This window comes from Ranitomeya imitator, chromosome 7, assembly GCF_032444005.1.
Source record: "Ranitomeya imitator isolate aRanImi1 chromosome 7, aRanImi1.pri, whole genome shotgun sequence".
Classification (NCBI taxonomy): domain Eukaryota; kingdom Metazoa; phylum Chordata; class Amphibia; order Anura; family Dendrobatidae; genus Ranitomeya; species Ranitomeya imitator.
The window spans coordinates 221,590,006-221,612,232 of NC_091288.1; the positions used below are offsets into that span (position 1 = coordinate 221,590,006).

General features: G+C 45.4%; 1 protein-coding gene across 2 annotated transcripts in view; it reads left to right on the forward strand.

Moving 5' to 3' along the window:
* Positions 1 to 8,129: 8,129 nt before the first annotated feature.
* Positions 8,130 to 22,227, forward strand: part of LOC138645665 (uncharacterized) — a 31,865-nt gene continuing 17,767 nt past the window's right edge. Inside the window, exons 1-3 of one of the 2 annotated variants that reach the window (XR_011314747.1) lie at positions 8,282 to 8,442; positions 10,997 to 12,168; positions 13,063 to 13,168. The gene's annotated coding sequence lies outside the window, so the exon portion shown is untranslated. Of the gene's footprint in view, positions 8,443 to 10,996; positions 12,169 to 13,062; positions 13,169 to 22,227 lie in introns of those variants that run through there. The other variant, XM_069735120.1, reaches the window with a different exon arrangement.

Below are 22,227 nucleotides of genomic sequence, written 5' to 3' on the forward strand. Positions count from 1 at the left end.
TCATGACATCGGAAACCTGTGGACACCAACTAAAGGATGACGTCCAGCAGGGAACACTGAGGACTGGATGTTTGGTGGTGGTGGTGGCAACGGCACGACAAACCAGTATCAGCAATTGTTTTTCTTCCTTTTGCAGTTATGTTCTGCCAAAATCAAAGCTCGGAAGATTCACTTATAACTAAAAGACACAAATAATACACTTGTGGCTCAGTGGTTAGCACTGTACTATGTATAGAGCAGCACGGTGGCTCAGTGATTAGCATGTTTGATGGGTTTCCTACGATACGATACGATACGATACGATACACTTTATTGATCCCGTGGGAAATTATGGTATCACAGCAGCACAACTTAAATCATAAAAATCATAAAGGAATTCCATAGTTGACATGACAGTTTGTTGACAGAAGAACATTATACATTAGAATAGGACATACACAACGAGTGAACTGAAATGTAGAGAATAAGTAGACATTCACCTTGGTGGTTTAACCCTAATGTTATTGTTGTACATTCCCATGGCAGTTGGCACAAACGATTTCCTATATTTTTCCTTCTTACACCTCAGAAGTATTAGCCGGTTGCTGAAGGTGCTCTTCTGTCTCATGAATAGCTCATATAATGGATGTGCATTATTGTTCATAATTGTCATACACTTTCTCAGAGTTCTTTTCTCCACTACCTCCCCAAAAGAGTCCAGATTGTAGCCCACAGCAGAACTTGCCTTCTTAATAATCTTATTCAGCTTATTAGCATCAGAGGCCCGCACACTACTACCCCAGCACGTGATTGCAAAAAAGATGGCACTTGCCACCACAGATTGGTAGAACATTTCTAACATTTTGCTGCACACATTAAAAGACCTCAGTTTCCTTAGGAAATACAGTCTGCTCATCCCCTTCTTGTAGACAAACTCTGAGTGGCATCTCCAGTCCAGTTTGCTATCCAAATGGACCCCCAAATATTTGTAACTGTCCACCTGCTCTACCTCCTGACCAGCAATAGTGATCGGTAAGCATTCCATCTTTATCCTGCTATAGTTGGCCACCAACTCCTTGGTTTTCTTAACATTTAGTTGTAGATAGTTACCATTGCACCAATCCACGAAATTCGACACCACCCTTCTATATTCCTCATCCCCCTGATCTCCCCTAATGCATCCCACAACCACAGAGTCATCCGAAAATTTTTGAAGATGGCAAAGTTCAGATTTATACTGAAAGTCTGAAGTATACAGTGTGAATAGAAAGGGCGCAAGCACTGTTCCCTGGGGGGCACCTACACTGCTCAATAATCTGCTTGACACCACTGCTCCCATCTGTACAAACTGTGGCCGATCTGATAGGTCGTCAGTTATCCAATTTCTCATCCCCTCCTCAACCTTCATATCAGTCATCTTTTTGTGTAGTAAAAGTGGCTGCAGGGAGTTAAATGCACTCGAGAAATCGAAGAACATCGCTCGCACCGTGGTTCCGTCAGTCTCCAGAAATGAATGTACCCTATGTAACAGAGAAAGGATAGCATCATCCACCCCCAATCTATGTCGGTAAGCAAACTGAAGGGGATCAATAAAGGCATTGACCCTCGGTCTTAAGTGAGCAAGCACTAATCTTTCCAAGGCCTTCATAGCGTGAGATGTTAAGGCTACAGGACGATAGTCATTTAGGGTTGCAGGAGAAGTCGTCTTGGGTACCGGCACCAGACAGGAAGTTTTCCATAACACCGGTACCCTCTGTGTTTGTAGACTTCCATTAAATAGGCGCGTAAAGACAGTACACAGCTGGTCTGCACAAACTTTAAGGACACGTGAGCTGAGTCCATCAGGTCCTGCAGCTTTACCAATGTTAAGTGACTTAAACTGCCTCCTCACATCATTTTCGGATACTCTAAAATAGGTCTGCTCATCCTCCAATATCGATGTTGCAGAATTTGCACCCAGTTCCCATCCACTATCAGTTTGCATTACACATGTACTGCTGAACCTGTTGAAATACTCGTTCATCTCATTAGCCTTGTCCATTGTTCCTGGATCATTTTCAAGCCTCAGCTTAAGCCCAGTCAGTAATTTCATTCCTGCCCAAACCTCTCTGGTATTATTGTGGGACAGTTTCTTTTCAAGTTTAATTCTGAAGGCTTCCTGGGCCTCCTTTATTTTATGCTTCAATTCATGCTGTATCATTTTAATTTCCTCTTTGTCACCCAGTTTAAATGCCTTTTTTTTCCTGTTGAGCAAATGCTTCAATTCCTTTGTTATCCATGGCTTGTTGTTTGCAAAACACCTAATCTTTTTAGTCGGCACCAACATATCAGTGCAGAAGTTAATGTAGTCAGTCACTCTACCAACCACTTCATTAACATTTGTATACTCGTCCATTGTCCCAAGCAGCACATCCCAGTCTGTAAGATGAAAGCAATCCTGTAAAGCCTGTTCATTTGTTGGATTCCACATTCTAACTGATTTAATCTTAGGAGGCTGTGTACTAACAACAGGTTGGTAGACTGGTGACAATAGTACAAGATTGTGATCAGACTTCCCCAAGGGCGGCAGGGTAGACGATGAATAAGCATTCTTGACATTCGCATAGAGTAAGTCCAACGTAATTTTGTCACGTGTTGTACATTTAACAAATTGATAGAATTTAGGTAAGGCAGTAGACATTTTAGCCCGGTTAAAATCCCCAGAGATTACAGTAAGCGAGTTGGGGTGTTTCATCTGGAGCCGGGCAATGACTCCTGACAGCACTTCACCTGCAGCCTCATGGTTTGCAGTTGGTGGTATGTACAACACTACTGCAGTAACAAGCGAGAATTCTCTAGGAATATAGTAAGGTCTGAGGCCAACAGCTAGCAATTCAATGTTCGGACAACAATGGCGCTCCCTTACAGTCACATGCCCCTGATTGCACCAACCATTGTTTATGTAGAGTATAACTCCACCACCCTTTTTTTTGCCGCTCTTCATAGTGTCTCTATCCGCCCGGACCATGTGAAATCCTGGTACTGAAACACTTGAGTCCGGGATCTCGCCACGTAACCATGTTTCAGTAAAACATATCAAACTGCATTCTTTGTATTCCCTCTGGGTCCGTATTAATGCCAGCAGTTCATCCGACTTATTACCCAGTGATTGAACATTCCCCATGATGATGGACGGAACTACAGGTTTAAACCGTCTTCGCCTTGCCTTAAGTTTTTTGCCCGCTCTGCAGCCTCTGTAGGGTCGCCTTACCTCACACGGGACACATGGTCTACCCACCGCAGGAGAAGGCATTAGCCTGCGCAGCTCCAGAAGTCGGACCCTTGAGTAAGCAACACGTTTATGAACAGACTTAGGGACATCAATCAAAACCTTGCCCATGTTAGTTGCACTAAGCCTGTCCGTGTAGGGAGGTATACAGTGCACTCCTCCAGACATAGCTGTGCCAATTCCCAGACAGGTAGTGGCCGCCTGGCAGTAGGTGCGTATAATACCAGTGCTAGGCTGCAAGGTGATCACAAATGCACTGTAAATCCAGATAGCTGCGGGTAGCAGCAAACATCCAAGGGAAACCTTCCAGGGGAGCCAAGGATCAGAAGCATACATCCAGAAAGCTGTGGGTAGCAGTATGCATCCAGGGGAAACAAATCAGAGTATCCCAGGTTCAGAAGCAACCAGCCAAGGGGAAATCCAAGGGTTCAGCATAAATCCAAGGGTTCAGCATAAATCCAAGGGAAGCATTCCAGCGGATCCAAGTTCAGAAGGAGAAGGTATTGGGGAAAAGAAAATTCCTTAGGAGTACCAAAAAGCTGAGGTTCAGAAAGAAAAAGGTTCACACATAACAAAAATAATTCCAAAATAAAATAAAGTAAAGTAGAACAAAACAAAATAAAACAAAACAAAACTAAAACAAAACAAAACTATTGCTGCTGCAATGGGCTGCCACTAGCACGGCGCCTTATTGTCCTCATCCAGCAGAGAGCAGACAGACACGTCTGCTCTCCTTGGTGTCTTGGTGTCTATCCGGTGTCTTGGTGTCTATCTTGGTGTCTATCCTGGTGTCATGGTGTCTAACCGGGTTCTCCGGTTTCCTCCCACAATCCAAATACTGATAGGGGATGAATATTGTGAGCCCTGATGGGGATAGTGCCGATAATGTCTGTAAAACACTGTGGAATTAATGGCGCTCTATAAGTGAGTCAAATAAATAAGATACGTATTATATATATTATATAATTGTAGATCGCTGTATTATATCCTCATAGGTAGATATATGTCATACTCACAGATGCTTACAAAATGAATGTACTTAAGTGCATAAAAAGGCCAATTCATGTGAGCCCATCAGCCGTAACAAGGAGACTTTCCTACGGGGAACGCTAACCTAATATTATCATACATGTCTATCCCAGGACAAAATCTTCAAATATAAAGGACAGGAAGGATCCTGTATTAATTAATAACAGCCTGAAGTTGAAGATCAGACAAATATAAGGGCCATCACCATAGCAGTGTACAGCTGCTTCTCCCTGTGAGGTAAAACATTGAAAAATGGAAATGTTTTACCTCACAGAAAGCATCACCTGTGATCCCAGACTGTAATGTCTGTATACTCTCCTGTGTCCTCCCCGCCCGTGAGATGTGGTATGATCAGACCATGTCCCTGTACGGTCGGACATGACCATTACACAATACACAACAGGAGACATTTATAAGATTATCTCAGCACATTTTATTTCTCACATCCAATTGTAGAAATAATCTTTTTAATTCTGTACTTTATCGGTTAATATTCACAGTTACTTGAACCTGCGATTGTTTTACGCTATGCACAGGCTGGGCTTCATGGGAGAACCGTGGTTTCACTATATCATTGCAGAATGTTGTGAAATGGCGGCTTACCGATTACACGGGAGCTTCACAGGAGTACAGAGGAGAGACTTCATTTTCTGGATTCCAAATCTTCGCCAGGTCAGCAATCTGTGTCCCCCGGATGGAGCGCTGTGAATGTCCTTACCGCCCGGTATTCCTGACCTTTCCATTGGATATCGTTGTGGTGTGATGCACATGATGTTGATTTATCCCAGTTAATCAATAGGAAAGCTGGGAATGCTGGGAGGTATGTAAATTTGCAGATGTCCAGTTAGGATCCTCAGATTTCTGACCTGGCCGATGATTGACAGCAGCATTTATATGGATGAAGTGCAGTGATTGGAGCCAGCCAGCAGGAACCGCCTCCCACTTGTCATTGTACAAGTTAAAACACAGGTGGCTCCAAAAGTAACCGTCCCCCCATACCTTGACCGGTAACCGGCCCTACTGGATGTGAATGCAGAGCAGGCTGTCTGACCGGGCACATGGAGGGCAACCACCGTGCAGAGGCTGATGATTGCCACAGACGCCAGCACCGCATCCACAATTGGAAGTGAGTGGCCATAGAGAGAATACAAGTTCCCACTGCCGTGCAGCTGCACCTAGAACAAATCGGCCCGCAGACCAGCACTGCACCCGCCGACCAGCACTGCACCCGCCGACCAGCACTGCACCCGCCGACCAGCACTGCACCCGCAGACCAGCACTGCACCCGCAGGCCAGCAGCACCTCCGCAGATGAATGGCTACTCATGAAGTTGGCGTGTGCCCAAAACAAAAATCCCAAATAATTCTTAGCTAAACAATTAATGTTCCTGATCATCCTCCTCTCTGTGGGTGGGGAACTTTCTCAATACTTCTGAGTTTTAAGAAAGACGGCCCACCCTTATGTCGCATCTGAAAATACCGGAATGGTAATAATATATACACTGTATTCAGGAAGGTGGAGGAAACCAAGACAAACATGAGGAGAACATACAAACTCCTTACCGATGTTGTAACCCACGACCATAGCAAAGTAACAGTGCTAATCACTGAGCCACCATGCTTCCCATACACTGATAACTGGGGACTCCAGCAGTAAGGTGGGAGCTTAAATAGGGTGTGGTGATGCTATGTAGATAGCAGCAATAGCTGATTACTCCTGCCGTGCTGTTAGAGAGCACCCACCCCACTGCCTGTCACCCCAGTATCTCTGGCTGCCATGTGCCCGTCGCACCCACGAGTATTGACGTCTCCTTCACCAGCACTACCTGCAAAATAAATCCAGAGACGCTGGTGGCAGAAGCTGGAACAGGTCCAGGAGGAGAAGTGACATTATCAGTTCACAGAGCTTGTTCTGTCTTTGTTATGTCACTTTTATATTTCATTGCTGTAGTTATACTGTGTATATACACTTAGGAAACGATTCAAGTGTGCGGCATCCCTATTCCTATTCCTGTCTGATTTCTACTCATACTTTGTCCTCTTACACTTCCTTCCTCTGGACCCGGCCTTTTCCTCTCTCTCCTATATTTAACACCATAACTGTTGACATCCATGGAGGTATAACATTTTTTATGAAAGACGTGGAAACAATGTACTTGCATGCAATTATTACTATTTCTGTTGATATACACATATATATATAGCGGGTGAAATAAGTATTGACCAAATCTCTAATTTTCTAAGTAAATATATTTGTAAAGGAGCTATTGACATGAAATTCTCATCAGATGTCGGTAATAACCCACCCAATCCACACAGGAAAGAAATCGCCATAGATATTGTGGAGACATGGGGCACCCCAGTCTGCTAGCTGAAACTGCATGGAGCAGGGATTGTCCCACTGCTGGCACCATAACGTGGAGACATAGGGGGTCGGCGGGTGCTTCGGCACGCTAGCCCAAACCGCATGAACCAGGGATCGTCCCACTGTACACCCGCTCTCCTTTCATTGTGGGTGTAACATTATTCACACAACACAGGATGAGGGTAAAACAATGTGCCAATGCTTTATTGAACCACAAAACAGACAGGTAACACACAGAACAGCCCCAGCACAGTACCCAAGATGACGCACCTTACAGAGTCTCGACCCTTCCGCTGACTCGCCGGGATAATGTCAGTTGTTACTTCTGATCTTCCAGGGCCGATTATCCCACCTGGGGCACGCACACAGAGAGAAGGTAAAGACGAGCGTAGGAAGATGACAGTCCATTCAGGTACAAGGGCAATTGACCAGAGGGTCACAACCTGGCTTCTCCGAACATCTTCATGAAGCCAGGAGACCGGCAGGTCTCAATCCAGTAAGGCCGTACTGGGCCGCAGGCCTTCAAAGGGAGGACGCCATGACAGGGTTAAGTGATAATACATGAGGAAGCATGGGGTAGAAGGAATTTTGGGTGGGGAAGGGTTAATAAGTTTGAATCAGGGGTATGATGTATGGCTGGGGGGGGGGAGTAGGGAGAGGAGGCGGAGTAAGGGCGGGCACTATAAGGGGCAACGGCCATCTCAGTGGGGCAACCATTTTAGGTTCCCCACCATACTAGAAACAAGCTCAGAGCTATTTTTTGTAGTTATGGAGATTGAGGCGATTCTGCAGCAATTGAGAGCTGCTGCGGGAACCAGGGGTGCGGGATGGCTGCAGGCATCCATTCAGGGCCTGCTGCCTGATGGGGGAGCCGTGCAACCCCAAGGATTGAGTACAGGGCGACGGACTCGGAGGTCTAGGCCTCCGGAGCGCCTCAGCCCTGAGGCTACCCCCAGGGCCCGACGCCGTATTAGGAGCCCCTCTAGGGACCCTCCAGCCGCGGTCACGAAGCGACGGCAGGCGGCACGTAAACCAGCGGCTGGGAGGAATCCGCAAAACCGGCGGGGCCTGCAACAGGGGGAGGTGTCGGCCTCCCCTGCAGCGATGGCGTCTGGAGGGAGTGTGGATCCAGGAGCAGGAGCGGCCGCTGCCCAACCAGGAACGGGCTCGGCTCGGCGGGGCAGAGAGGTACTGCGGTGCACACGAGGGCCTGCTAGTCAGGTGCCTTCAGCGCAGGGGGATAGCCGGCAACGCGAGAACTCACCAGCAGCAGCAGATAACAGGGATCCAGGGTCAGGTACGGCTGGGGCCCCGTCGGTTCGGTCCCAGGCTCAGCATTCCTCCAGCAGCAGTGAGGAGTTGGCAGGGCAAGCACCAGCACGCAGGGTGGCTGATGAGTGGCAGTGGGGAAACTCCTCCCGCTCACTGGCTGCTGCTGCTACAGAGGACAGAGATCGAGGTCCCTGTGCTGCAGCTGGGAGGGAGAGGGGGGGTGAAGCTGAACGCAGGCCTGGAGGGGATCGCTGTGAAGCAAGAGGGAGGGAATCTCCGGCCACTGGGGAGGGGGAGAGGAGGGGGGAGCATGAATGTGGCCATTCATCTAGAAGAAGAAGATCATCAGCCAGATATGAACCAGGTTACGTAGGACTCGGACACTGGGGACGCAGCGGTCGAGTCAGGCCGGCTGCACACCACATCAACATCCATGGGACAGCACGAGGATGGAAGAAGCACGCGCCCAGAGAGATCGCGTCAGGACGCTGGACTGGCGGCTGCTGGGAACACAGCACCCAGGCAGCCAGGTGAGCGAGATGTCACTTCCTTTTACTTGCCGGTACTAGCCTCAAATGTGAACGCGGGGGGGGGAGGATTTATCTGTTGGGGGGGCTAGTGGTGGCTCTGATGTTTTATTACAAAGTCTTAAAGATTTAGTGCGTTTATGGGAGGCGGGGAGTACACAGGGCACGTTACCTCCTTCGGCGGCTTGGTTAGGTAATAGAAGGGTTATGGGGGATGCAGGAAGGGGTATAGAGTCATGCCCTGTGGTCCAGAGCGAGGCAATGGGGGTTACTGCGGCGGCTGGGGATGTGGCGGTTTCGGGCAATGCGATAACGGGTCAGGTATCCACGGCAGTTGATAACGGGGGTAAAGATAAGGATGAGGCAGCGCGTTTAGGGGATGCTGCAAAAGGTCAAGTGTATGTCTGTTTTGAGGGGCCGCTGGGAACACATTTAAAGCAGGAAGTGAGGGATAGGATTTGGAAGGGGGAATACGTGGAAATATTCTCGCTTCTCCCACTCGAACGTTTTAATTTAGATAGGGTCAGTCGGGATGAGTCTAAAAAGGAAGACGAGGAAAAGAGACGTTTTCGTTTGATACCCCGCACATTCAATAATTGGTTACAGGCTTTCGCTATATTTGCTAGCGTTATTGGGGAAAAAGCGCCAGAAAATTGTTCGCCCCTATTCTGCTATATGGATATCATAGGGGAGGCATATAGAGTATACGGGGGACAAGGATGGCTGAGATATGATGAGCAATTCCGCCAGAGGAAAGCAGTTCGTCCGAACATTAGGTGGGATCATAAAGACATAGCTCTTTGGATGAGAGTGACGGCCCCTGGTAAAGGGGGTTCAGGTTCACAATCGTTTCTTGGGGGCACCGGGGGTTCAGGGCAGTCAGGGCACTCGGTGGCAGTACAGAAAGGACTGTGCTTCTTATACAATGACGGCGCATGCAGGTTTGGTACCAAATGCAAATTTAAACACGAGTGTTCTGCCTGCGGAGGTAATCACGGGGTGTCGAAGTGCTTCAAGGGAGGAAGACAGAAGGGATCTGAGGGTTTGGAAAAAAGGGGTGACACCAGTTCGGCTGGAAGAGATGGAGCACTTTCTAAATAAATACCCGGACAAAGAGGCTGCGAAATTGTTGCGTGATGGTTTTCGGGAGGGATTCAAGATCCCTTTTGTTGAGATGGAGGTGAGGTTATCAACCAAGAATTTGAAATCAGCCAGGGAATTCCCAGAAGTGGTCACTGAAAAATTACACAAAGAAGTGGCCTTAGGTAGAATGGCTGGCCCGTTTGACACGGCCCCCATCGATAACCTGAGAGTGTCGCCATTGGGGGTTGTGCCAAAAAAGGAGCCTAACAAGTTCAGGTTGATTCATCACCTTTCATTTCCGAAGGGCTCTTCGGTAAACGATGGAATTGACCCCCAATTGTGTTCTGTGTTATATACTTCTTTTGATTCGGCAATGTCGTGGGTTAGGAAAAGTGGACAAGGGGCCATGTTGGCAAAGACGGACATTGAGGCAGCGTTTAGACTGCTACCAGTTCACCCGGACAGTATGCATTTGCTTGGTTGTTTTTGGGACGGGGGATTTTTTGTGGATCGTTGTTTGCCGATGGGGTGTTCACTGTCATGCGCCTATTTCGAAGCATTTAGTACATTTCTAGAATGGGTAGTTAAGGACGTGACAGGACTCGGCTCTTGTGTTCATTATTTGGATGATTTCCTGTTTGTAGGGTCAGCTTTTTCTTCGGATTGTTCGGTTTTACTTCACTCGATGGAAGGGGTGGCTAAAAGATTTGGCGTTCCGTTGGCAGCGGAAAAAACGGTTGGGCCTGTTACATCTTTGAGTTTTCTGGGTATTGAAATCGACACGGTGGCAATGGAGTGTAGATTGCCAGAGGACAAACTGGTGAACATGAGATTGGAGGTGAAGCGCGTGGGTAGCTTGAAGAAGGTAACACTTCGCGAGGTCCAGTCATTGCTTGGTAAACTGAACTTCGCATGTCGGATCATGCCAATGGGAAGAGTTTTTTGTCGTAGACTTTCATTGGCCACGGTTGGGATTAGAGCGCCGAATCATTTCATACGGCTTAGGAGGGACCTGAAGGATGATTTGAAAGTTTGGGAATTTTTCCTGGAATCATATAATGGAAAGTCACTTTGGATTGCGCCGGTGGTGTCGGCGGAGTTTCTCGGAATCTTGATCGGTTCGGCGGACGAATCAGGTTTTTCTTTGTTCTTTCGGAACGAATGGTTAGTAGCCGAGTGGCCAAAAATGTGGAAAGACAATGGTCTGGTAGCTGATCTTACACTCTGCGAAGTTTTTCCTATCGTGGTAGCTTTGACACTATGGGGAGGCAATGTTCGAGACAAGAAAATATGTTTTTGTTGCGGCTCAATTGGGGCCATGGAGGCTATTAATTCGTTGTCATCATCAAAACACTCTATTCTGCGAGTTTTGCAGCACTTGGTTTGGGTTGGTTTGAATTTTAATTTGTGGGTCACGGCGGAGTTTGGGGTTTTGAAATATAACAACATTCTTGAAGCTCTTTCTTCTTCACAGTGGGATCGTGTTCGGGAGTTGGCACCTCAAGTGGAACCCACAGGGAAGGTTTGTTCAGAGGAGCTATGGAATCTTCCGCTGGGGCAGTGAGAGACTTGTTGGCCAGATCGCTGTCGGCGGGAACTTGGTCGCACTATACGAGGGCCTGGGATTCTTGGGTACGGTGGAAATATCAAATGGGGGTGGATTTGGAGGACGAAAGCAAATTGATTTTATTTATCGGTCATATCTGGGAAACAGGATGGTCAGTGTCAAAAATCAATAATTCTTTATCAGGTTTGGCTTTTGGCTTTAAACTTAGGGGGTTGAAGGATTTGACAAAATCGTTTTTGGTCCGGCAGGTGGTAAAAGGCTGTCGTAAAGGTTGGAAGGTGTCAGACGGTAGGCGTCCGGTGTCATATGAAGTTTTACTAAATCTGGAAAATCAGTTGGAGGCTGTGTGTTCGGATATGGGGGAAGTAATTTTGTTTAGATTAGCATTTTCTCTAGCATTTTTCGGTGCTTTTCGTTTAGGTGAATTGGTTAGTCCTTCCAGGTATAAGAAAGGTGGTATATTGAGGCAGGATGTGGACATGTTTGGGGACAGGTTAGTGATATTTTTGCGTTCGTCCAAAACGGATACTGCAGGAAAAGGTTGTCGAGTTGTTCTTTTTGAGGTAAACGGCTCGCCAGTTTGCCCGGTAAAATGTTTGAGAGAATTCCTGTCTGGGCCAGGTTCGGGGGACTGCCCATTGTTAGTGCATAAGGATAGGTCATTCCTCTCCCGTTTTCAGTTTTTGACTATATTTAGACGTTGTTTGGAAAAAGGGGGCATTCCAGCGAAGAATTTTAGTGGGCATTCATTCCGGATTGGGGCGGCAACGGAGGCTGCCAGGAGGGGTTTGGGAGATGAAATGGTTCAGAGGATCGGTCGTTGGGAATCAGTAAGATTTCGTTCTTACATTCGCCCTTCTTTGTTGTGACGGATTGATCTAATTGACCGTGGTTTTTCCTTTCTCAGTTATACAGTGTTGATGTTTCTTTTCTATTTTCAGAGCCGAGGCAATTACTTATTTGGATCATGGGTCATTCATTTGTCTTCTGGGCGGCAGTGAGGGCCGACGTGCGTCCGGACGGGAGACAACTGGGAGTGCCCCGATCGCTTGGAACCCTGAGGTGGATCGGAAAAAGGGGTATGATGTGGAAACAATTGCTGCCAGAATTCCACAGATTTGTTCGATCGGATCGGGTACCAGACTTGTTGGTGGTTCATGTGGGGGGCAATGATTTGGGCAAACGTCCCTGTAGGGAACTAATCAAGGATATCAAGTTTGACATGTTACGGCTTTGGTCTATGTTTCCACGTTTGTTGGTGGTTTGGTCAGACATTGTGCCCAGGAAGGTTTGGCGCGGGGCAAGATCTGTTCAGGGTGTGAACAAGGCGAGGATTAAGCTAAACAGAGCGATTTCACGTTTTATGGTGAGAAATGGGGCACTTGTGGTTCGGCATAAGGATCTAGAGTCTGGGCAAGGGGAATACTGGCGGAAAGATGGGGTCCATTTAAATGCGATAGGTCTAGATCTGTGGTGTCTGGCGATTCAAGAGGGCATTGAGAAAGGTATTTTGGTTTGGCGGGACATAAATGTTTAAGGGATCAGAACATTTATGCTGGTGGCGTGGGGGGGGAGGTCCTCGAGGTTGGTGGTGATGGAAATGGTGGATCGGAGGGGGGGGGGATCTCAAAGGTCCTGGACTCCCCCGTGGGTGAACAAATTTGGAATGGAACAAAAGATCACATGGAGGTGATAATTAGGATACATGGGTAATTTTGGAGGAAATTGGCCGGGTGAGTCTATGGGCGTCTCTGAGCTGGAGCGTAGCGGCTAGAGGCAAGACGCGACCTGGAGGCCAAGTTTGTTACGGTTATGGAGGACAAGTTTTATGGTCTGGAGGCCAAGTTTATTACATTTTGGGGCTTCGAGGACCGCCCTCCCCGTGGTTAATGTTTAATAAATAAACTGTTTGTTATTATGTGTTAATAAAACGGCTGCTGTGGCCAACTTATCCAAATAACCATTGTGGTCAGTTTTTATTTCAGATAAAGTGGTCGAGCCGTTAGGTTGAAGGGGTAAATGAGGAGTGAAAAAGGTGGGTAGAGAAACTCATGGGGATTCACGTATACCCAATTGTCATGTCTTTCTCCAAATGTATCTATTGGGTCAGCGACAATCAATGGAGCAGATCTGTATTCTTCCAGCTGGGGCGGAGGTCCCCCAAGCTGACAAATCTGTGTCCTTTGTGATAGAGCCATGCTGTCTTGGCTGCTGCACTGTCTCTGGTCCTTTGGATGCCTGGATGTCTTGGCTAAATCTCTGACTCTCTCTGGCTCTCTCTCACAGAGGCGTATAACCTCTTTTTATACTAAACAAGTGCACTTTATTCAGTGTTTACAGGTAATAATGATAAGATCAACTCACATTGTTTGATTCTGTAATCTTCTTGGACAGATTTTCCTCCTCTGTTTTGAAAGTCAACAAATTAGTTGGCATGGACAATGTATAATTAGTACATCAGCAAACATCACTAGTCATCAAGGATAAGAGAACATTGCATTACATCAAATGTCAACTTACAAAACGATATTACAGGATTAAACAAGCAAAAGTCTGTTTTCCTCAACAACCAGAAAGAAACGCATTAATTCAAAAGTCAACATATAGATAAAAGTACCTTCACATTAAGCGATGCTGCAGCGATATAGACAACAATCCGATCGCTGCAGCGTCGCTGTTAGGTCGCTAGGAGACGTCAAACACGGCAACAGCAGAACGATTCAGGAGCGATCCAGTGACGTACTTATCGTTCTCGCTGGTTGTTGCTCCATGTAAAACATTGCTGGCATCGTTGCTTTTGCTGTCAAACATGACAAATCACGCCGACCTGACGACCAAATAAAGTTCTGGCCTTCTAGCTCCGACCAGCGATGTCACAGCAGGATCCTGATCGCTGCTGCGTGCCAAACACAACGAGATCGCTATCCAGGACGCTGCAACGTCACGGATCGCTGTCGTTCTCGTTGGAAAGTTGCTCAGTGTGAAGGTACCTTTAGTCTATTCTTCTTGGCTTGCTAAAAATAGACGTCTGGTTAATTAAGATACAATGATGTGTCCTCACATGTGTCTATAATTTATTTGTAATAATGAGAAATGACATTGGGAAAAGTATTGAATACGCTTACTAAAATTTACTTAATACTTCATATAAAAGCCATTGTTGGTGATGAAGCCCTCTCTACTGCTCCTTGGTCAGACCTCATCTGGAATACTTTTTTCCAGTTCTGGCACCACATTTTAAAAATACATTGAAAAACTAGAACAAGTTAAGAGAAGACCAGGATGGTGAGCAGACTGAAAAGTATGTCCTACAAGGAACGGCTAAAGGATCTGGGAATGTATCGCTTGCATAAAAGAAGGCTAAGAGGAGACTTAATAGCCGTCTACAAATATCTCAACTTCTGTCACAAAGTAGAGGGATCATTATTATTCTCATTTGCACACGGAACACGAGAAGCAATGGGATGAAACTGAAAGGGAGAAGATACAGATTAGATATTAGGAAAAACTTTTTAACAGTGAGGGTGATCAATGAGTGGAACAGGTGGCCACAAGAGGTGGTGAGTTCTCCTTCAATGGAAGTCTTCACACAGAGGCTGGACAGACATCTGTCTGAGATGGTTTAGTGACTCCTGCATTGAGCAGAGGGTTGGACCAGATGACCCAGGAGGTCCCTTCCAACTCTGCCATTCTAGGATTCTATGATTGTAAGCTTCACAACACCTCCTGTATGGAGAAACTAGTCGCAGACATTGCTCAGGTGGAATTTTGGCCCATTCTTCCACACAAACACTCTTCACACCCTGAAGCTTATGTGGCTCCTTTGATGAACTCTGAGCTTTAGTTCCTTCCATACCTTTTTTTATAGGATTTAGGTCCAGTGATCAGCTCAGCCATTCTAGCAGATTTATTTTCTTTCTCTGAAAACAATTGAGTTTCCTCAGCTGTGTGTTTGGGATCATTATCTTGCTGAAATGTTCAACCTCTTTCATTTTTATCATCCTAGTAGATGGCAGCAGATTTTTATTCTGAATATTTCAGTACATTTGTCCATTCATCCTTCCTTCAATTATGTGAAGCGTGCCAATGCTTGTATGCTAAAAAACAGCCCCGCACCTATAATGTTCCCAGCTCCAAATTTTGCTGTTGGTGTGGTGTTTTGGGGATGATATGCTGTGACTTTTGGGCTCAAAAGAGTTCAATTTTGGTCTCATCTCATGAGACTATATTCTACCAATATTTCACAGGCTCCTCCTCCTCTCAATGTTGTTAAGCAAACTGTAAATGCGCTTGCATATGCATTTTACTCAGCAATGGAGTCTTGTGTGATGAGCGTGCATACAGGCCATGGAGGTTGTGTGGTGAGTATGCATACAGGCAGGGCCGGACTGGCCATCTGGCAATTCTGGCAAATGCTAGAAGGGCCTGTCTGGTCATTGTCTGCCTTGTCTGCTGTGTTGTTAACAGAATCAGTGTTCTCAGGACATCCATACTGTTAAGAGTTGTGGGGGAGCACAAAGTCGCTGACTCCATCACTTACCCCAGCAGGCCATGGGTGTCATTAGAAATATTGGTCATGTAGTAAATCTTCCTTTCCTCCATCCAGGGTAATATTAGTAATATATCTCATCTGGTTCACGGGGACAGGGACAGCATGGGCCTGTGTGATTTCAAATGCCAGGGTTAAATTTCTACCCCAGTCCATACATGCATACAGGCCATGGAGGTTGTGTGGTGAATATGTATCCAGGCCATGGAGATTGAGTGCATTACTTATTGTTTTGTTTGAAACAATTGTACTTGCTGATACCAGGTATTTATGTAGCTCTCCACAGGTGGTCCTTGGATCTTGGACAACTCTTCTGATGATTCTTTTCACTCCTCTGTCTGAAATCTTGCAGGGAACACCAGGTCTTGGCAAGTTTATGATGAACTGCGAGTTCACGGTCAATGAACTCACTTCACCTATGTGACGTTGTCGTGAGCGCAGTTGGAAATTTTCCCACAGCGCTTGCGCTGACATCCAAAAGGGCCTGTCTGACAGCACCGTGAGCAGGAGAACTTTCTCACACTCGCGGTGCCCTCAGACAGGGAATAGCAGTTCACAAGCAGGCACTAAGCACACGGTGCTCAGAGTCTACGGGATGACAGGCTGCATTATCGCATCATGCAACCATGCAGCCTGACGTCTAGATGTAGCAGAGCTAGACCCATCATGGAACAAATGGATTAAAAGCATCTCTGCGGAAAGGTGAGGAATATTGTATTTTTACCTCTTTTGCAGTTGACCATGGCATCAGGGAATGGGCGAGGCCGTAAGTATGGTTTAATTAAGAATATTACAGGAGTCTGTGTCATTCTTTCAATTAAAGGACTTTTTCCTGAATACCTGTGTTTTCTTACAATGTGATTATGGGGTGAGTAATGGGGCATGTTAATGATGCCTCTCCATTACTAACCTTGGGGCTTGATGTCACCTGACAATACAAAGGTGACATTAACCCCCCATCACCCCACTTGCCACCGCTACAGGGCATGTGGGAAGTGCCAGAATTGGTGCATCTTAGAGATGCGCCTTTTCTGGGGCGGCTGAGAGCTGATGTTTTTAGCCTGGGGAGGCCAGTATCCATGGCCCCTTCTTTGGCTATTGATATCAGCCCGCAGCTGTCTGCATAGCCTTTCTTGTTTATTAATGGGCAGCATGGTGGCGCAGTGGTTAGCACTGCAGCCTTGCAGCGCTGGGGTCCTGGGTTCTAATCCCACCCAGGACAACATCTGCAAGGAGTTTGTATGTTCTCTCCGTGTTTGCGTGGGTTTCCTCCGGGCACTCCGGTTTCCTCCCACATTCCAAAGACATACTGATAGGGATTCTAGATTGTGAGCCCCATTGGGGACAGTGATGATAATGTGTGCAAAACTGTAAAGCGCTGCGGAATATGTTAGCGCTATATAAAAATAAAGATTATTATTATTATTAATTATACGTCATTATTTTTTAGGGTCCCCCATTTTAATAGCCAGTAAAGGCTAAGTTTACAGTTGTGAACTTATATTAATAGCCTGGGAAGCTGTATGGGTATTACCCCCTTCCCAGGCTATAAACATCGGCCCCCAGCCGTCGACTTTCCCTCTGCTGGTTATGAAAATAGTATGGAAACACACACCATTTCTTTTCAAAAAATAATTTTTTATTAATTAAGTACATGTACCATAAGATGCACACATTGTACTTATTGTATATAATAATAATAATCTTTATTTTTATATAGTGCCAACATATTCCGTAGCACTTTACAGTTTGCACACATTATCACTGTCACTGGCATCTATATATCCACCTATTCTATATGTATTTAATGTGTGTCATCCATCTCTCCTATCCTGTCTGCTCCTGCAGTGATTTTACAGAACACGGCAGATGAATTACCGGCTTTTATTCTATCTATCTAGGTAATATATATACAGTTAGGGCCAGAAATATTTGGACAGTGACACAAGTTTTGTTATTTTAGCTGTTTACAAAAACATGTTCAGAAATACAATTATATATATAATATGGGCTGAAAGTGCACACTCCCAGCTGCAATATGATAGTTTCCACATCCAAATCGGAGAAAGGGTTTAGGAATCATAGCTCTGTAATGCATAGCGTCCTCTTTTTCAAGGGACCAAAAGTAATTGGACAATGGACTCTAAGGGCTGCAATTAACTCTGAAGGCGTCTCCATCGTTAACCTGTAATCAATGAAGTAGTTAAAAGGTCAGGGGTGGATTCCAGGTGTGTGGTTTTGCATTTGGAAGCTGTTGCTGTGAGCAGACAACATGCGGTCAAAGGAACTCTCAATTGAGGTGAAGCAGAACATCCTGAGGCTGAAAAAAAAGAAAAAATCCATCAGAGAGATAGCAGACATGCTTGGAGTAGCAAAATCAACAGTTGGGTACATTCTGAGAAAAAAGGAATTGACTGGTGAGCTTGGGAACTCAAAAAGGCCTGGGCGTCCACGGATGACAACAGTGGTGGATGATCGCCGCATACTTAATTTGGTGAAGAAGAACCCGTTCACAACATCAACTGAAGTCCAGAACACTCTCAGTGAAGTAGGTGTATCTGTCTCTAAGTCAACAGTAAAGAGAAGACTCCATGACAGTAAATACAAAGGGTTCACATCTAGATGCAAACCATTCATCAATACCAAAAATAGACAGAAAAACACCTCAAGAAGCCAGCTCAGTTCTGGAAAAGTATTCTATGGACAGATGAGACAAAGATCAACCTGTACCAGAATGATGGGAAGAAAAAAGTTTGGAGAAGAAAGGGAACGGCACATGATCCAAGGCACACCACATCCTCTGTAAAACATGGTGGAGGCAACGTGATGGCATGGGCATGCATGGCTTTCAATGGCACTGGGTCACTTGTGTTTATTGATGACATAAGAGCAGACAAGAGTAGCCGGATGAATTCTGAAGTGTACCGGGATATACTTTCAGCCCAGATTCAGCCAAATGTTGCAAAGTTGATTGGACGGCGCTTCATAGTACAGATGGACAATGACCCCAAGCATACAGCCAAAGCTACCCAGGAGTTCATGAGTGCCAAAAAGTGGAACATTCTGCAATGGCCAAGTCAATCTCCAGATCTAAACCCAATTGAGCATGCATTTCACTTGCTCAAATCCAGACTTAAGATGGAAAGACCCACAAACAAGCAAGACCTGAAGGCTGCGGCTGTAAAGGCCTGGCAAAGCATTAAGAAGGAGGAAACCCAGCGTTTGGTGATGTCTATGGGTTCCAGACTTAAGGCAGTGATTGCCTCCAAAGGATTTGCAACAAAATATTGAAAATAAAAATATTTTGTTTGGGTTATGTTTATTTGTCCAATTACTTTTGACCTCCTAAAATGTGGAGTGTTTGTAAAGAAATGTGTACAATTCCTACATTTTCTATCAGATATATTTGTTCAACCCTTCAAATTAAACGTTACAATCTGCACTTGAATTCTGTTGTAGAGGTTTCATTTCAAATCCAATGTGGTGGCATGCAGAGCCCAACTCGCGAAAATTGTGTCACTGTCCAAATATTTCTGGCCCTAACTGTATACATATATATGTGTGTGTCACTGACAAGTATATATATATATATATATATATATATATATACCTAGTCTATGTGTATATATTTATTCTATCTATTCTATTCTAACCTGTCAGTGAGATTTTACTGCACGCGGCACATGAATTACCGTTTTTTAAAAGGACACCAGTGCGTAAAAATCGGACAGCACTTGCATGGTCCGAGTGCTGTGGTTTTTTGTTTCTCGCATCCATAGGCTTTCATTGGCGAGTCTCGGCCGAGTTTCAGTGACAGTCGCAGCATGCTGCCATTTTACATGCATGCTGAACATGCCCAAGAAAATAAATGGTGATGTGAGCTGCCCCATAGATTAGCAATGGTCCAAGTGCTATGCAATGTTTTCTTGCATAGCACTCCATTCGCCCATATTTTACGGTAGTGTGATGCCGGCCTTAAGGCTAGGGTTAGGGGTAACGCTGGGTTAGGGTTAAAGCTAGGTTTAGACCTAAGGGTAGGGTTACAGCTAAGGCTAGGGTTAGAGTTAAGGCTAGGGTTAGGGATAAGGCTGGGTTAGGGTTAAAGCTAGGTTTAGAGCTAAGGCTAGGGTTAGGGTAAAGGCTAGGGTTAATCTTAAGTCTAGGGTTAGGGTTAAGGCTAGGGTTAGGGTTGAGGTTAGGGTTAGTCTTAAGTCTAGAGTTAGGGTTAAGGCTAGGGTTAGGGTAAAGGCTAGGGTTAGTATTAAGTCTAGGGTTAAGGCTAGGGTTAGGGTTAAAGCTAGGGTTAGGGTTAAGGCTAGGGTTAGGGTAAAGGCTAGGGTTAGTCTTAAGTCTAGGGTTGGGGTTAAAGATAGGGTTTGTCTTAAGTCTAGAGTTAGGGTTAAGGTTAGGGTTAGGGTTAAGGCTAGGGTTAGGGTTAAGGCTAGGGTTAGGGTTAAGGCTAGGGTTAGGGTTAAGGCTAGGGTTAGGGTTAAGGCTAGAGTTAGGGTTAAGGCTAGGGTTAAGGTAAAAGCTAGGGTTAGTCTTAAGTCTAGGGTTAGGGTTAAGGCTAGGGTTAGGGTTAAGGCTAGAGTTAGGGTTAAGGCTAGGGTTAGGGTTAAAGCTAGGTTTAGACCTAAGGGTAGGGTTACAGCTAAGGCTAGGGTTAGAGTTAAGGCTAGGGTTAGGGATAAGGCTGGGTTAGGGTTAAAGCTAGGTTTAGAGCTAAGGCTAGGGTTAGGGTAAAGGCTAGGGTTAGTCTTAAGTCTAGGGTTAGGGTTAAGGCTAGGGTTAGGGTTGAGGTTAGGGTTAGTCTTAAGTCTAGAGTTAGGGTTAAGGCTAGGGTTAGGGTAAAGGCTAGGGTTAGTCTTAAGTCTAGGGTTAAGGCTAGGGTTAGGGTTAAAGCTAGGGTTAGGGTTAAGGCTAGGGTTAGGGTAAAGGCTAGGGTTAGTCTTAAGTCTAGGGTTAGTGTTATGGCTAGGGTTAAGGTAATGGCTAGGGTTAGTCTTAAGTCTAGGGTTAGGGTTAAGGTTAGGGTTAGGGTTAAGGCTAGAGTTAGGGTTAAGGCTAGGGTTAGGGTTAAGGCTAGAGTTAGGGTTAAGGCTAGGGTTAGTCTTAAGTCTAGGGTTAGGGTTAAGGATAGGGTTAGTCTTAAGTCTAGGGTTAGGGTTAAGGCTATGGTTAGGGTTAAGGTTAGGGTTAGGGTTAAGGCTAGAGTTAGAGTTAAGGCTATGGTTAGGGTTAAGGCTAGGGTTAGGGTTAAGGCTAGAGTTAGAGTTAAGGCTAGGGTTAGGGTTAAGGCTATGGTTAGGGTTAAGGCTAGGGTTAGGGTTAAGGCTAGGGTTAGGGTTAAGGCTAGAGTTAGATTTAAGGCTAGAGTTAGAGTTAAGGCTAGAGTTAGGGTTAAGGCTAGGGTTAGGGTTAAGGCTAGAGTTAGAGTTAAGGCTATGGTTAGGGTTAAGGCTAGGGTTAGGGTTAAGGCTAGAGTTAGAGTTAAGGCTAGGGTTAGGGTTAAGGCTATGGTTAGGGTTAAGGCTAGGGTTAGGGTTAAGTTTAGGGTTAGGGTTAAGGTTAGGTTTAGGGTTAAGGTTAAGGATAGGATTTGTCTTAAGTCTAGAGTTAGGGTTAAGGTTAGGGTTAGGGTTAAGGTTAGGGTTAGGGTTAAGGTTAGGTTTAGGGTTAAGGTTAAGGATAGGATTTGTCTTAAGTCTAGAGTTAGGGTTAAGGTTAGGGTTAAGGTTAGGGTTAGGGTTAAGGCTAGAGTTAGAGTTAAGGCTATGGTTAGGGTTTACAATTTTTGATTGAGGTTAAAGTGAATGTTAGGAGAAGGATTAGAACAAAGTTTAGGGTTATATTTAGAGTTAGGTCAGTGCTAATATTTCTCATTAGACCTATGGATATAAATGTGTATTTAAAGATAATTGACAAAGCAGCACTCTAATAGTTAACACTGACTCTGTCCTCATATGTGTTCTGTGTATCTGCAGTGAACTATGATCTGAGATACAGACCTTTATTTCGATCATGCAGTTGAGATTATGTTATTTATTTCCAGGAGCCATTAGTGCGGCTTCCTATGATAAACGCTGCAGTTTCCCGTAAGTCTGTCAGCGAGAGATAAACAAGAAACGTAAAACATAATTTCACTTTCTCTTTCCAGATTTGACCTCATGTTACTTGCTGCGTATTTCTTGTTTGCAGAGAATTGTGAAGAGGTCGAGACTCTGAGCCTCTCCCAAGTGTGAACCATGAAAGGAAATCCTAAAATGACCCCGTCCATCACACACTTTGGCTTTAGCCCTTCACCACCTTGGGTTTTTTGCATTTTTGAGCTTTCATTATTTGCTCCCCTTCTTCCCAGGTCCATAATCTTTTTTCCATCAATATGGGCATGTGAGGGCTTGTTTTTCTTGTTTGACGAGTTGTACTTTTGAACGGCACCATTGGTTTTACCATGAAATGCACTGAAAAATGGGAAAAAATTCAATGTGCAGCGAAATTGCAAAAGAGTGCAATTTCACAAATATATTTTTTTTAATGCCATGTTCACTAAATGCTAAAAGTGACCTGCCATTATGACTATCCGGGTCAT